The sequence below is a fragment of the Dendroctonus ponderosae genome, unplaced genomic scaffold, assembly GCF_020466585.1.
Source record: "Dendroctonus ponderosae isolate FM_Combo_2020 unplaced genomic scaffold, Dpon_F_20191213v2 Dpon_F_20191213_6, whole genome shotgun sequence".
NCBI classification, from domain to species: Eukaryota; Metazoa; Arthropoda; class Insecta; order Coleoptera; family Curculionidae; genus Dendroctonus; species Dendroctonus ponderosae.
Genome location: NW_026018814.1, coordinates 8,388,543 through 8,401,486, shown reverse-complemented (window position 1 = coordinate 8,401,486; position 12,944 = coordinate 8,388,543). Strand labels below are relative to the sequence as shown.

At 34.5% G+C, this 12,944-nt stretch overlaps 1 protein-coding gene across 2 annotated transcripts in view; it reads right to left on the bottom strand.

Annotated features, from left to right (window-relative positions):
• The window catches only part of LOC109533969 (insulin gene enhancer protein ISL-1), a 65,650-nt gene extending 62,064 nt beyond the window's left edge, over nucleotides 1-3,586 (bottom strand). For both annotated transcript variants that reach the window (XM_048667514.1, XM_048667516.1), the window contains exon 1: nucleotides 3,470-3,586. The gene's annotated coding sequence lies outside the window, so the exon portion shown is untranslated. The remainder of the gene's footprint in view (nucleotides 1-3,469) is intronic.
• Between the last annotated feature and the right edge of the window lie 9,358 nt (nucleotides 3,587-12,944).

Here is a 12,944-nt window from a genome sequence, read left to right as displayed (position 1 = left end):
TTTATACAATGCCTACAAAATACCAACGGAAGTTGAGCTCACTAAGATCTAGATGGACCGAAGAAGACCTCAAAAATGCTGTAGAGGCTATAGATACAAAGACAATGGGGGTCAATGCCGCAGTCAGACACTTTTTTATTCCCAAAGCTACTCTAATTACAAGAAAGCCGTGGGAGAAACTCAAAAACTGGCTCATTGAGTTCTTCGTCTACTTTAGGAGAAGAAAATGAAGCGACGATAGTAGCACATGTAAAAAAGCTGCAAACATTTGGTTTTGCCCCAACACGGAATGATATGCGACATATGACGTTTGTTGTTGCTGAACAGTTAACATTTAAGCATCGTTAAATCTTTAACCTTTGTTACGGTTCATCTCTCCCTGTGTGGTCCAACTGTCCCAAATTGGTGGTTCAACTATCCCGCAGATTTTAGGTTAGTTGGACCACATAACGATTTTTTTTAAATTTTTTTGTCAGCAAATGTGTCCGAGTTTTTAGTCTTTAGTTACAGTTCCGATTGCAGTTAGTTAAAATGTTTGTGACAACATTTTTTTTTACGTCAAAAAAGCTATTTTTTGTGAAGATAGAGTCGAATCAAAAAAGGTGGTTCATCTCTCCCAGAATTACTCTACCTGTTCCTCTATGTCTGCAACTCAAAGTCGTTCAATTTTTGTCTCAGAAATCGACAAAAAATAACGAGTTATCTTGAGAAAAAGTGTATAAAAATGCAAAAAAATCCATAGATGATACCGCGACTAACTACAGTTATTTTAGAAATATTTGTGCTAGAAGAGAAGAGACAAAATCTGAAACAAATCACATTTGACACAAATTTTGTTCAAAGCTTTGGCTTTAATATTCAGTTTTCTGACCTAAAGTAGACTGTTGGTGTTTCAGGCCTTTAAGTCTTACTTTTGGCTGCTTTTGAGCTGTCCGAATTAGGCTGTCCGAAGAATTTTATTGTTTGCAGCATTTCACATGTCTCGTTTACAATTTATGCGACGTTTTCTATAGGCTGTTGTTAGACTGATATCGATGTTTCTTCGGAAAAAAATACAACGCTCCAAAGCTATGATTCTTTACATATTTCCCCTTTTCCATTGTCCGCTTTGTAGGTACCTATGTCTTTTGGTACAAAGTTCTTGGCGTGGCAGGTAGTACCTAGATAGCTTTTAACTGCTGCTGAGTTCCAGTTTCCTGACCTATMTCRAATAATAGAAAGATGGTYGATTTTCTTGGRAATTCGGTCTGGGCAGTATTGACGAAGAAAATAAAAAACTTTTTTTAGCTACCTMRRCTACCYTTTAGGTAGYTAAAAAWGTTTGTCTTTTTCTTCTGMCCAGACCGAATTYCCACGAAAATSAACYATCTTTCAATTTAACTCCKGYTGCAGTCGATWTTAGTTCTTCTAAGGCTTCTGAGGTTTCCMTCACTGCTTCACATACTATTTTCGTTTCGGAGCTTGAAACAAAATAGTTTTTAACTGGTTTCAGTAATGTTYGATTCGAACTAATTTCACATGTTTATAACTTATGATTTTTTCATTTTAAATATCCAGACGTAATCACCCATAAAATCAGTTAAATAACACATAGGTACATTACCAGGTTTTATGTACTACTTATGAAATTCGCCAGTCAAAATATTTATTTATACAGGGAGGTTCACGGTACCACTTTATTAAATTAATGTTCAAATGAGGAACTCTGTAGGTATATTATTGGACCTACGGATCTGATTATTTCTCTTTAACGCTTCCTATACCTACCTATCTAAAGCGGTTTCTGAAATRTGRAAAACAATTTAAATACTTCMAATCCATTTCTTGTTCCACACAAAGCCCCAAAAATTTTGAATTACAAGGAAATTTCGATCAATGCAATTTCCGAATTTTGGAGCTGGTCTAGGAAAGCTCTTTGCTTGATTCACCTACAGCAATTTGTTCTAAATTATACAGGGTGTCATGGCATTAGTGATTTTCCTGCTGAGATGCAAGTAGTCTCCAATTAGATTTTCCAAATGGATCATCCTATATTTTGTTCAAATTCCGGTAGACGATTTGCTCGATTGTTCAAACACAATCAACTCAAAGCAACCCATTGAAAAGTTAATCTGTAGTATAAAAGTTAAAATGTTAAACGATTTATGGGTCACGTCTATTACAAATCTCCTCAAGACATTTTAAAGTCTTGTTACGGTACTTTTGGCATCGGGAATTGAAAGACACAATTGCGAATTTCAAAGAAAAATAGTTATTTATAGGAGCAGTCGAAACAATAGCTTTGTTGTCGAGTGACAAAGACGGGACCGGACAAAAGGGCATCAACTCGGTAGATGCAAACGGGCGTGAAAAACAGAGACAACGAACAACGACCTTAGATGCAAGAAGTACTTAGGCAAGCCTGGTCGTGTTTACCTTTCGGTAGCCGTGGATTTTACGCTACATTAGCTGAACACGAAGCCGGGCCTTGTTGGGCTTCGCTAAGTTTCTTAAGTTCTGAATCCGCCCATTCTAACGCCAAAGATCGAAAGCGGATTGTGCTTTAACGGACATTTTATCCATGGCTTTGGATGCATCTGAGGAGTGATAAAACACATCTAGATATAAAAAAATAGTTTTGCTTTTTTCCTTTTTGTGAATTCATATTTTTCGTCTAAACCGACTCTCAGTTTATTTGGAGAGTTGCTTTAAAGTCAGTTTTTATACTAAGTAAGATTTTCTACTAAGTATAGATAAAACAAGTTCAAGAAAAACATGCACTCAAAAAGCAGCTTACCAAAACAGTTTTGCATAAGAAGAGCACACATTATTTATGCATTTGGCCAATTTCCATACCAGAACATCACACAGCTAGTAATAATTGTATTGTGTTGTACGAGTTGTACCTAATTGAAAACGACTTCTTCCAAAATGTTCTAATAAGATTTCCTAACAAAAAATACAATTTTAGACAACAACAATGTCCAATTCGTCCGATGTTCTAGATTTTGAATGATATTTAAATCCATTCAAGATCGAACACCAGGAGTGAAGCGGTTTAAGAACGCTCCGGTAAACAAATGGAGGGATTTCAAAAAAAGCGCAGCCGTAGCATGTCAGTTTCATTTTTTTCACGGCAAATTGCACTTCTATAAGAACACGCCCTATAATGATCCGTTGTGGGTAAGCCTAAGTCGATAATCCAGTTCTTTCATGGTGCTTCTAACCCACCCAACAGCTTTAACTGCAGATGAGATTTTTTCTAATCTTTTGTAATTTTAACACCGGATAAGACTAAAAATATATAGTTTTCAGCAAAAAAATAATTGCTTATTGTGGTTGAGGTCATTGATAAGGTAAAATTGAGGAACAGTTGGCAAAGACAAAGAGTGACTCACTTGAGGAAAATTTAGGATCCTTAAAAAGCCCTTTTGTTTGCCTTTTCTCAGAATTTCAGATACCAATATATGCATTTTACATCTTATCTTACCTAATGTAAAGAATTATTGCCTCCTTTGGTATAATCCTTTTACCGAAACTGCTTTGCTTATCCTAATGTCCGGTTTTTGGAATGTTGATTAGTGGCGAAGCCCATTGGTCGCTTTGTTCGTTCCATAAATTATAAGAAATAAAATAATTATTATTACAAATTTAATTGCGAAGCTTCTGGCGATTGGACTTAAAACTAATAGAACGTCAACTTACCTACATAGGTACTGAAAAAAAATGCTTGTTTCAAACAGCTCTAATTTTTAAGCACATCTAACATCCATATGAAATATTTGAAATTTTGGGTAGTTTTTTAATCGATTGAGCTCCAAAACTACGCACGTGGAATGTCACATTTTAAGTAAACATTTCAAAAAGGGAAGAAATAATTTTTTTTTCAAACAAAACACATCTTCTCAATTTTTTTATTGGTGTACCTACAACAACGCGCTTGAAGCGAGTTCGAAATCATCGCCTTTTTCGGCACATTTTAAGCAGTTTTTGAGCGTTTGCTATCTTTGACCGACGATATATTCCGTATTATCAGGACAAACACTTTATAAATGTATATTAAGGAGAGTCCTAAACTGTAAACCATCCATTGAGTGCTTCGAATTTTATATCATTCGCCTTCTAAAGCAGCTAGGAATCGAAGGGACTCCCTAGAATAGTCAGTTCCTAAAATAATCAACGTTTTTGATTGATTTTAAACGAATTTTGAGCATTCAGAAGCTTTAAACGACTATATCTATGAACTTAAACAATTTACATATGAATTTTGGGACATTTACAGCGTCGAAAGCAATCCGTTGGGATTTTTTACCGAAAATTTCATAAGGGTGTTATAAGTTCATCTAAGATGATATCTTCTTATTATCGACTCAAACACTTTATATGTGCAAATTAGGAAGCTTGTTGTGTTAAACTGAACGTTGTATTGAACGTAATCCATCCGGACTCAAAAAACTTTCATAAGGAGTAGAGGTCGATTTTTTCAATAGATAATTTTCACAAAATGACTCGAATTTTATATTTCTCATCCCAAAGCAACTAGAAATCTAAGAAACTCAATGAAAAATCCTGTCGATTTTGCGATTTTTGAACATTTACAATATTTAAACGACGATATCTTATTTATCATGAACTCAAACACTTGAAACATGCATATTGGGAAGCTTCTAGCGTCGAAAGTAATCCATTGACTTAAAAAGCACTCGTGTGGAAATTTTATTTCTGACCCAAAATTTCATAGATGTTAGAGGTCGAAAAAAAAAACAAAATTTTTACAAAATGCTTTGAATTCTAGAACTTTCTCATCCCAAAGTGACTAGAAGTCGAACGAAACTCATTGAAAAACTCTGTAGAAGATTTAGTTCCAAAAATCGAGATTTTAACCCCGTCAAAGTGATTTTTGATCAATTTTTTCTTGTGTTGAAAGTAAGTAAGTAAATTTTTATAAGTGGTAGTCGTAGTAAGTCGATTTTTCAAGAAAGACACAAATTCTCCCAAAATAGTTAAAATTCTACATTATTATCAATTCAATCAATTAAATTGATTTTTAACATTCAATATTCTCTAAAAGACGATATATTTCTCATTATGGACTGAAACAACTTGGGAGCTTATTGAGTCGAAAGAAATTATTCAAGAAATAAATTTTGATTGTGTACCAAAAATTTTACAAGAAAAATTTGAAATACGAAAACGAAGGTGGAACATATTTTTCTCAAAATGCTTCAAGTTTTGCATCATTTTTGCCTTCAGAACCGAAGTAATCAGCATTTTCGGCTCGTTCAGCCCTTTTTAGCGTCCAGTTTTTTAAACTACGAAATTTTCCCTATTTTGAACCCAAACACTGAAATAGGCAAATTGTCGAGGATCTTAGGCTGGAAACAATGCACTTAACTGAATAAACACTTACGGAAAGTTTTAACTTTTGACCGAAAATTTCTCAAAAATATCAACTAAGAAATTTGTCTCTAAATGTGGCTAAACTGAATAGCACAGATCTCGTTTTTGACAAGCTTGATGTGATTTCTGGTACGTTTTTAAACAAGTGTTTCCCTAATAAAAATTAAAAATCATATTGACGAACAACGTTGCGTCTAAATATTCCAGAAGCGGTCAAAAGTTAGGTGTTGGTCGTTAAATAGGTGCTTCGCTCATATTGGCTCAATTTTGTTAATTTAGTCTTACTGCGACCTTTAATTACTTTTTGATAAAGCCATAGTTTGAAACATGTTGCCACCAGTTTTTGCGCGTGTAATTTCTTAAACCACTAACTCGTGACAGCAGGCAAAGTAAATTTAACTAACTAGTGCAAAAAATAATTACATAGAAGATAGAGTAGAATTTCCACGTGTGTACATACCTATCTGATTGATCTGCAATTAAAGCAATGAAATCACATAATTATGCAAAATAACAGCGCCCCTTCGCAGAGTGTCAATGTGCGTCATTAAAACATTTGAAAAATGTGCTTTAATTAGTAAAATACTTGTTTATACCGAGGAAATGATCAAAGTCGAGACTGGCTCACAATGAAATACCGGCGGAATATCCTAGAATTCAAAGTGAATACACAAAGTGTGCGATGATGTAAATCAACTATTTACAATATTATCGATTTTTCGATTCCAGATTTTGTCTTGTTGATATTTGTTCATCGAACAACGGTTCCATACAATTATTTGCTCAGCGATAAGTCGATATAATTGTCTTGAAACATTTTGGAGATACCGATTCCGAGAATATGTTTTATTGATTAAGCGACACCCTTTTCCGCCCGGAATTTTCGTCAAAATCGCGTTTTTTTCGCAAGTTTTGCAATTTATTGATTGATCAATGATCAAAAAGATTAAGAAAGAGCTATAACAATATTTTACTTGATATTTATTATTAAATTCACATTAGGCACTTTAGTAGATTGTCTCGAACTTTGAGAAAGCATGCAAATTGCGCTGATCAGATATGATCATTTCATATGAATTTTTATATTACCACTTTATGGAGCGCTCTTGACATGTAGGTAAATAGTTTCGTAATTAATAGCCAGTTTCATTTACTAACAAAAACTCTTAACTTAAATTTGCCCGCATGTGTACCACTGATGGACTTTCAATATTTTATATAAAATCTATTATGTGGGAATCGTACAATGCATTAATTCGTTCGTATAATTGGAGTGTTTTGAATAGCATTTAGGACCTAAATTAGGCCGCAAGGTAATTTTTCGCTAGATTTCGATTTTTTAGTGTGGGTTGATGAATTGAACGTTTCACTTTGTTATGAACCTTGAAAATGTTGGAATTCTACATCTGACTAGAAATCGGTACTTCTACTTCGATCTAAAATGTCTTGTTTTCAATTTTGTCCGACGCTTGAAATAGAAAATTTATATCGTCTGTGTTTGTCATTGCTTTATTTGGTTTAGTTTGACCATGTTGACCACATAGAAACCTACGGAGAGAGAGAGATATTATAGTAAGGTATAATCCTGTAAGGACTTAAACAAAAGCACACTGCGACACTTTCTAGCTAAAAAAAACGATCTCAGCTAACTTTAATTAAGAAAAACTGTTCGGCTCCTCCGCTATTTATAGACAAAGTTCCTCAAAAAAATAATGTTTTTTTGAAAAATTGGGAGAATGATACATGGATGTTGATAAAACTGGCTGTGAATTTGTTCTTGTGTAAGACTCACAGTTTGGTTAAGCAACCGAGTTTGTCTGCATTTGCAAAGTGATGCATTCTTGAGTGTCTTGGTGTTAAAACTACCAGAGCGTTTTATTTGATAGCTGGAATCAACTGACTGAATATATATATTTGTTCCTTATAAGGAATTAATTGTCGAGCGTTTTCTAAATATGAAATGACCGACAAACGTTTTACGAGGCCCGGGCCTAAAATTATCAATTGTGAGGACATTTTTCTGCACAAAATTGAATGATACAAGATTTTGCAAAGAGTTAAAAATCAGGCTAAATATAAAAAATTATTAGATTCCAGTTTCGAAATAAAAAGTTATGGTAGTTTTTGTACCAAGACACTCACAAATTCTCCACTTGTCCAAAGTGCATGAACTCGGTTGCTTCATCCAAACACGAGTCTTGAGTTTCATTAAAATTTACAGTGAGTTTCATTAAAATCCGTCGTACCATTCTGATGTGCCACAAGCGGCTTAACACTTCTGAAGATGCAAGTTACTCGTGCCTGTGAAACGTCAGACAGTTTTTTCCACGTCGGTTTGAGGACCTGGAAAACTAGTATTTTAGGTTTGTTTCGCAAAGTCACTGGTTCTTTTTTACATCGAACTAGAATGTAAAACATTGAAGATTCAGATGCGTCTAAACTAGAGAAAGAACTGTTGCAACTCTCTGCAACAAGCGGCAAAGAAAAAAGATACGTTTGTATCATTCAACCATTCTGTCTTGTATTCTGTCTTGTTCTGACTGTAATTGAATTATTTAGCTCACAAACAATTATTTTGTCTAAATCAGAGTTGCACTAGACTTTGCCTGATAAACGATCAACATAAAGAAACAAACTACTGTAACAATTGAAGATGTGACATGATTAGTGGTAAACTTTGAATAATTTAAATTAAAAAAAAAAATAGGTTTTCGGTCCTGTTTGCTGGTCCAAGATCCGGGAAATATTAAATTCTCGTTAATATATATCACTGTTTCAAGACATCAGCATGTAAGAAAAGAAACCGATTTGAAAAAATCCAAAGCCTCGATTTGAGGTGCTAAAATCCAAAAAGAAAACATAAGGAGATTTTTTCAGTTGACCGCTCACTGAGTTTCAAATAATCAAACGGGTGATCGGATTGAAGAATCACCCTGTATATACAAGCTCAGACACAAATATTTCAAATCACCTTTACAATAAATGGCTTGAATATTTTTTGGATTTTTTTGAATAATTCATATTGGAAGTAAATAAAATGTTAAAAATGATCTTTGGCAGGTACTAAAATACATCTACCTGCAACAACACCATAATCATTTCGTTCACCTGTAGTATGGCGGCCTTCGCGCTCTTAATCGAATGAGTCCATCATCAAAAAAAAAAAAAAGATGACGTCCGAATGGTTTATCACGTTTTTTCAATCTTGCTCAAAATGGATCCGATCTGGAGTGCGGACAACCCAAATTAGCCTCCGATTCTCTGAAACCAAAAACGAATTATTATGTTTTATTTAAGACAGAAGAACATTGGCTGTAGATCAAAAAAACCGTTGCGTTCAATCTAACCGTTGGCACATTGATTCGATATGCCCGGGCACTGACTAGACTGTGAATTTGTAGGAGCTTTTAGTGATGGCGACCGTAGATTTGAAAAGTACGATTACAGATTGAGCGAAATGAAAGAGTGTGTTCTAGTGCATTAAAGGGGGCGGACACCGGTCCCGTATCAGCTTAAAAGGGGCAATGACTTGCGATTTTTGACTGTAATTTATTCATCTTACTCTGTGCTTTTGTCTTTGGTAAATGCACTTGGAAACAGAGGCGTCGTTGCGCTTTAAGTGTGTCAATTATCCAGTCGAAATTACCTTTGACAACGGCCAATTTAAATTGAAAACTTTCCTGATTGTTTGTTCTGTTGTGTTTCACTGAATTCACTGTGAAGTATTCTTCACAACAGCCCATTTGCTACTAGTGCGGCCCTTCTTCAAATAATTAAGCCCAGATATAACTAATATCTTCAGCAAATGAACGTTTGTTCAAAATGGTTTCTTAATTGTTCTCTCATTCTTCACCTTTATTAAAATCATCGCCCAGTATGTGTCGTTTGGACAAGAAGAAAACATGCCACTGTTGGCCCAGTTGTTAAGCAGTGTCCGCACCAGCTACTTAAAAATTTATATCCACTCGAGCGTAATCAGCATCGGTTAAAAGATGAAAAAAAATACGCGTCTATCTAATCTTTGCCCACGGCAAGATCAAAAACACAGTCAAAGAAGCCGCTCTTGAAAAGGTTCCAAGATAAGTGAGTTGGAACATCTTGAGTGTCGAACCACTCGAGATAGCGCCCTATCTGTGATTTTGAACAACGGTTTTGTTTCATACGTTTTTTTTTCATGTTCACGGTGAACTAAATTAAATGCTATTTTTGTCTTTTGGAAATTTACTTGAAACCCCACTCGCTTAGAGTATTTGCACGTAATGTAATTATCAAGGACAATTAAACAGGATGATTAAATAATGGCGTCAGTGCTTTGGAATGCAAAAGGAAAAAGCAAATAGCAAATTGGGCAACACAGTTTTGAAATTAACCGAAATGTTTCCGCATTGACCTGATGTGAACAGATACGGTTTGACAACAAAATCTCATGTTTAATAAACAACTATATCTGATTATTATACAGGGTGTCCCACGAATATGGGCTATAACTCGAATAATCCAGTAAAAAGAATTCCCAAAAATTTCAGGTCTCGGTAAAACGACTTTGCTCTATGCATCTAAAGTATTTTAAAGAAAGTAACACTTTCTGTTCTAATGGAAGTAGACGTCAAGTTGCTTATTTTAGATGGAACGCTCTGCATATTACTGCAAATTTAAGTTTTCCCAACGATTTTGAACATTTTTTATGTATGCACTTTCATCCTTATTTCTAACTTTAACTTTTTTGAAAATATTTGAATTTTATTATAACAAGTGACGAAAAAAGTCCTAAACTTTATTACCGGTGCTGTCTAAATATTGTGCTATAGAAATTGCTATAAAAATTTGAAATTGAGTTAAAAAATAAGAGTAATTCTCTATGCCAGCAAATATCAGGTCCTACTCTTATACAGGTTTTGCCTAAGAAAAAACTTCAAATCTACCGTATTTTTTCGCAGGTTTGCTAAGACAGCTTCATAAATAAGTATCACTTTCCATTAACTTGCTTATACTTGAAATATTATTTTAGAAACAAAAAAGTTTAGTAATTATCAATGAATGTACGTTTTCACGGGCGGGCTGAATAGTAAACATTGTTTTTCCGGGCTTGTAGACCGTAATTTATCAGTTTTGTCTCCAACTGCGGGAGACATTATCAAAGGGGATGAGGTAACGGTCAAAGTGATGAAGTTTTTAAAGAATTTGGATTTTTCCATCTAAACATCAAACAATATGTTTTGGTAGTTGTTCAACTGGTTACGAATCTATTAAGTAATAGAAAGTGAAAATTTTGTTTACACTTTGTGTGTTTTTGACCGAACTAGTTGAGGACCACCCTATGACCACAATTTAATATCTTTGTTTGATGTTTATACTACCTAAATATTAGATTAATTCAATGTGCTGGGTTTATGCCGACGAACGATAATTTTTTCTAATTTAATAGGCAACAAAATACTGAATTTCTACGACATGACCATGACTTCAAAGCCGGATCCGTGCCTAGATTAATTAATACCTGCGAGTTTAAGAAATTGGAAAAACCAAGTCGAAAAGTGGTTAGATATTGGTTGTTTGACAATCAAATCAAGCACCGAACTTTGTTTAGCTGCTTATTTAATAAAGTAGAATCGAATTAAAAAATTTGGTAAAATTGAAAATTGGGCTTTTTCAATCGAGATAAAACACTTTGGCTGTTATTTGGGAAACGTAAAAACAGCTTTGAAATTTTCACATATCCTTCATATTAATCCAGCCTTATCTTGGTCGTTTATTTAGCATCTAAACGCATCTAATTGGTGTTCAAACTGATAAATAATATTTCTAGTAACTAATTCAAGCACAAGTTGGGTTTTTTACACTCTCTCCCCCCGCATGAACCCAAATCAATTGAATAGGTTTAATGGAAATTTTCGCAGGTTTCAATTCAAGGGAAAATCTAGGTATTAATAAAAACGTTCTCATTATTTAGGGTATTCTAAAAAAACTTTGACTGCACCTTTTTTGTATGTATTTAGAGTATTTCAGTAGACCCATTCAATTCATTATCAGCTGATGATTTTAAATTTGCAATTTATTGCTGTTTAGCTTATTGCTTAATGGGACCACTTCAAATGTTTAATAGCAAACTTGCGATTAATATCATTAATTTTAAATTAAATGCTATGCATTGATGTAATTAAATACATTTTGGGGAGCGTTTGAATACCAGTTGAAAGTCAAATCGCCTGCTACAATTCCAGTTTTACTTACATAATAAAATATTTCAAGGTGTAAAACTTATGGGGTGTAAACTCAGGGTCATCCGCTTAAAGCAAAAATGTTGCTAGTACTAGCCACAAAATGTTTATTCTGAATCCTTTATTTAAAAATTAGTTTTTATTCGTAATAATCAATATTTTTGCGATCACAATTTCAGTGCTCAGTGATACTAGGATTTTCTCTCTTTGGAATTATTAACTGAGATTACCAGTCATTTCTTTCAACAACACGAAAAGATCCCAAGAGACTTTTCCTCTGCCTTATTGACATGAAATTGGTAACAAATTTCTAGTTCAGTAAAAATAATGGGAATATCACTTCTTAATTTGAAGTATCCGGTTTTCAATAATAGATGTTTGGAGATTCTCAAAATTTTTTTGTTCTAATCTTATTTAATATCCAGCACATCCACCAGATCTTACACCAATCGATTTCTTCAGAAGTTGGAACAATTCTAAATAAATCTTTCATAAAAAATACGAGTGCATGTACCTATGTTACGCGGGACATTCAAGCTCCTATGAATGATATGCAAGACATTTGAACAGCCATCTAAATGAAGTCTTAAATGAGACATTAGCATTCTGTGCTTAAAATAATTATTTGTGTTAAGTCCCGTCCAAACTGTGTTGTCAAACTAACACCCTTTGATAATTGGCGCTCAGATGATTTTTAGCCACGAAGTCGGTCATCGTTGTCGGCAGATGGACAATCGGTTCGCGTGACTCTGGAAACCCCAGGGAAGATGACTGGACACGCGGATCACGCAATCACGCGATAATCCCACTCCCGTGACGTCATAAAGTTAAATACCGACCAAAATGGGTTGCGTGTCCGCCCTGTTGGGGCTTCGGTTATATATTTAGGGAGTGATTGACTTCGATTTTATTGGATCAATTGTATAAATTATCATAGAAATATCAAAAGAATTAGCACGCACGAGTGGCTTCGGGTGCAAACACACCTCTGAAGATGCAAGCCACTCGCGCTAGTAAAACGTCAAGGAAAACGTATTTTTTACTTCGGCCTGAAAGCCCGGAAAACTCGCCAGTTTCAAACAGTAGGTGTTCTTTGGCTGTGATGTTGTTGTTAGAACTAAAAACGGTTCAAAGTAACGAAAAATTTTCGTAAAAGTAGTCGAGGAAAGTGAAACGAGAATCGTCACAAGAATGAGCCTGAATTAAACTTTCAGTTTTTCCAACTGCCTAAGTTAAATTCCGTATATATATAATATATAAATAATCTTTATTTCCTACAGAAAAAGGCTATCGACCCAATCGGTCTTTCTGCCCTTGTTTAGTACATATGTGTCTTAGCCTAGCTTA